This window comes from Mus pahari, chromosome 14, assembly GCF_900095145.1.
Source record: "Mus pahari chromosome 14, PAHARI_EIJ_v1.1, whole genome shotgun sequence".
In the NCBI taxonomy this organism is placed as follows: domain Eukaryota; kingdom Metazoa; phylum Chordata; class Mammalia; order Rodentia; family Muridae; genus Mus; species Mus pahari.
Window position 1 is genome coordinate 47,382,920 of NC_034603.1, and position 4,196 is coordinate 47,387,115.

A 4,196-nucleotide genomic window follows, 5' to 3' on the forward strand; every position below is an offset into this window, starting at 1 on the left:
TTTTTTGGAGGGGGGCTTTCGAGACAGGGTTTCTCTGTGTAGCCCTGGCTATCCTGGAACTCACTCTGTAGACCAGGCTGGCTTCAATCTCGGAAATCCACCTGCCTCTGCCTCTCGAGTGCTGGGATTAAAGGTGTGTGCCACCACTACCCGGCTGTCCTGGATTCTGTAATTCTCAGTGATCACAAGGGCCCTCTCTCACATAACTACAACAGCCTTGTCACTTGCAGGAAATTTAGGATGGATGCGACATATTATCTAATTTAAACTGCATTTTCAGCTATCATGTCTCCTTAGCAGCCTCAGCCTGGACTAGTGCCTGAGTCCTTCCCTGAGCTCCTTTTTGCCAGGTGTTCTGAATTATGTCTTAGCAAGGCCATACCTCCTCTTCCTCTACCTCTGAGCTGAGTTGAAACTATCAAAGTAGCTTACAGAAAACTTAAGGCAGGGCTCCTAACAGGGACTTCCCTGTGTCTGGTGGCTTATCTGAGGTAGCACAGGACAAGATGCAAGGGTCTGTGTGTGACACGGTGGACGGTGCCTTTGCAGACACGTGCCTGAGGGTGGTCCCAGCCTGGTGCTGTGCTCTTCCATCCACTCCCCTCCTCCACCCTGTACGACTGTACCTCGTAGGCTCCCCATCTAGCTGCTCCAAGGCCAATTGTCATTAACAAGCCTATCCTTGCTTCCTCCCTCCCTCCCTCCTTTCTGTCCTCCCTTCCTCACTGGGAGCACTGCAAAGACCTGTGGGTTTGTTCTAGAACATGTCTTGAGTCTCCTGAGCCCTTCTCCCCACCCTTGCAGAACCTGAAGCTGTCTTCCAACCCCACACCCTTTACCCTCTTGCCTTTCTATGGCAAACTTTCCATACAACTGCCAGAATTGCCTTCTAGGTCCTTAAGTCAGGACCTGGGACTCGTCAAGGGGCACAGAAGTGGGAGACTCAGCTCCCCTCTGCCCACTGCAGCCCGAGGAGCTCCCCTGATCTTTTAAGGGCCTCACCTCAGGCCAAACTGGAATGTGCGACTTTGACATAGACATGGATTTCAAGGAAGGCCGGAAGCAGAGTTGATCTTTTTACTGTAAAGCTTTTTAATATAGATTTTAACCGTGAGGGTTAAGGGGGGAGGTTTCTAGAAATAAAGACAGACAGAGAGCACAGCTGTGGGATTCTCTGCGAGAGACTTACTTCATAGTCTTTTATAGTCCCAGGTAGGACTTTGGTAAGATTGAAGACTATTATCTTCAAAGGGTTGCTTAGAAACCCACATGAGATCACAGGATGGCTCCCGAGGGACACCTGATGGGATCATACTCGATAAGGTCACAGAGATACAAGGAGGTGGGCTGTCTTCTCTGTAAGCAAAATTAACAGCCTTGAGATCCCCAGAAAATATCTTGGGAAAGGAGGGAGGCCCTGCCCAAGATCATAAGCATCCAGGCATTAGACCAGAATCACTGCTGTTGACATCAAAGGTCCACGTCTGAAAGGGACAGTGCCATCGTGCCAGGAACTCCACAGCACGTGCAAATTGTGTGGGACTTTCACCTCTCAGATGGAGTGGCTTCAGCCAGAGCAAGGGGGTCGTCTTTACTGTGTTCCCCAGAATCTCCCTTGTCCTTCCATCCTTCCTCAGCAAGCTCTTGCTTGAGACCTTCCCATGCTAAATCTTCCTAACAGAGTCCTAGGCCAGAGTCCTGGCTTCCTCCACCTGCCTGGGAGAGCAAACTGGTCGGAGAGACCCGCTGGGAAGGCTAGATGCAGGCTTACAGGGCACAGTGGAGAGCACCCCCACCCCGCCACGCCCCTCTGCAGGATCCTGCCCTGAGATGCAGGCTTATGTAGAGGAAGAGCTGTGATAGTCAGACCGGCAGTTGGTCACTCTCATGGCTCTGAGAGTGGTTCCAGAGATCACCCCACTGTTGCTGAGCTCAGCCGGGCTCCTAGGAGACCATGGCTCCTGCGTAGCAGGGAGAGCAGCTTCCATTTCCATCACGGGGCCAGTGTTCCCGCTTGGAGGGGTGGGTCAGTCTCATCGTGGATGATAAGTCTGCTAGGATTTTTCTGGAACCCAGACTGAGGATGTGACTGGGTGCTACTCGAGGAGACTGGAAGAGCACAAGGAAAACTCCATCTTATCTTGGAGACTTCAGCCTCGAAGGGGGCAGGGAATATTAGATAACATGAGGGCCACTCATCACTTGTGTCACGGGCAGAGATGAGCAGGGGTCTGACCAAAGTTTTAAGGCCAAGGAGACAGACACAGAATGAAAGCCGAGAAGCCAGGAATTATCTTGCTGTTAATCCCCTGTGGGCCCCACAGGTGTAAGTGACCTGATGGTGCTCTTTAACAACGGAGCCTCCAAGCCCCTGTCACAATCTTGTTAGAAGAAAAGTCCTAACTTCTCACCACACCCTATGGGGTTTCACCTCTGCCTGAACTTCTGCCCTGGTCCCTGCCACCTCAAGGGGTTCCCAGCCATCCTGACCTTTTTTGTCTTCTTTGCTGTCTATAATTTGCTTTCCACTGTGGCGATAAAGACCACGGTCAAAAGAAACTCAGGTCATGCTCCACCAGTGGGACACACGGGCTGGGTGGATGAATACCAGATGGAAGGTCACCCAAGATGGGAAGGTCACATCTGTGCTGGGGAGGAACTGGTTTCTACCTAGAAACCCAGAAGCACTCAGGAGGTCAGTTCAAAGGCCTCAAAATTCACGCTATGCACAGGCACTTGGGAAAGAAATCATAAAACTGGAGGCCCTGAGCCCCTCCCAGCTACGCCTGGGCTCTCATACTTTTATCCCGCACAGGAATCCCCCACCTTTCTTGATGCCTCTAATGACAGTGGCCGCATTGCTGCGTCAGTCTCACCTGTGCCTCTGTGGCTTGAAGGTGCTTTTCCTGACCTCACCTTAAATGCCGTAGCTGCCACGGGAGCAGTCCCTCCTCACGGCTTCTCTTCCCCCATCCTCCAGCGTGTCCTTTCCAGCCTGGCGGTCACGCTCACTGGCAGTGAGGCCCACCGGGTTCCTGCCTTCACATCTGCTGCTATGACAGACAGGACTGGTTTTCTGCCAGGAACGGTGCTCAGCCTCCTGCCTCTGAGTCTCCCTGTGATCTTCTGGGGCACGTCCCATGTGTCCTAAGCCAGGCCCTGTCACTGCCAGGGATGGGGAGGCAGTGCCTATGACCCAGTTGATGCTATTGGTTTCAGGAAGTAGACAGATGGAAGCCCACTTGGCTGGTCTTGGGGGCAGAGTTGGTCCATGTTTGTTTTGTTTTGTTTGTTTGTTTTTCATGTGGAATTCTTCAGAGATGTTCATGTCATCCTTGCTCAGGGGTCCTGTTGATCTTCTGTGTTTTTTTGCAGTGTTAGTGTGTTCTGTGGAAGCAAGCCTTCATGTTGTTTATTTGAGATGAAAGTCTCCCTGTTGTCCAGTCTGGCTTCAAACCTCTGCCTTGAGCAATCCTCCTGCTTTAGCTTCTGAAGTAGATGAGATTACAAGTATATGCTACCAAGCTGGGTTCAAAATTGTGATTTTTTTTTTAATATAATTTTTTAAAAGAAACATTTAGCCCGAGGATCCTGGGTTCACCTCTTGATCCTTGAAGGGCTGATAGCAAAATCTCAAACTTCTACCTGTGCCACTTTTGCTGCACTAACTGGGAGTGGAAACTGGTGTGGTTCTCCAGGAAGACCTGCTAACCCAGCACAGAGCCTAGAAAATGCTGACATCTCAGGCTGTAAAACAGGTCTTTTGTTCACTGATATCTTTTGCCCCAGGGGTGCTGCCCCTAATCTCCACTCAACTTCTGTCCCCACCCCTGTCATCAGTGGGTCCTACCTAATTGGGAAATTCAGCTCTAGGCCTTCCTGCAGGGTGGGGACCACCTGGTCCCAGGGCAGAGATGTTCGGAAGGCTCCCTGGAGGTGAACACCTGAGCTCCTCCCATCCCTGCCACGCTCTTGACCAGGAAAACAAATATGGCTGAAATCCCATGATAAGGCAGAACTCTGGCTTTTTGTGGGAGCGTGCTGGGACCAGACCCAGGGTCTCTGGTATGGTAATGCAAGCACTCTATTGCAGGCTAGCCCCTCACACTGGGCAGGAGACTGATCTGTGTGGAGGAGAAAGAATGTTATCTTTCTCTCCCAGGCCCTCTATCTAGAACCTACAAATTAAACTAACA

At 51.3% G+C, this 4,196-nt stretch overlaps 1 protein-coding gene and 1 non-coding gene across 3 annotated transcripts in view; one reads left to right on the plus strand and one right to left on the minus strand.

Annotated features, from left to right (window-relative positions):
• The window catches only part of Rab11fip4 (RAB11 family interacting protein 4), a 107,309-nt gene that overhangs the window by 42,018 nt on the left and 61,095 nt on the right, over positions 1-4,196 (plus strand). The window lies entirely within an intron of this gene.
• Positions 3,299-3,401, minus strand: LOC115065392. Its single transcript, XR_003845188.1, has one exon. It is a non-coding gene; the product is annotated as a U6 spliceosomal RNA (small nuclear RNA).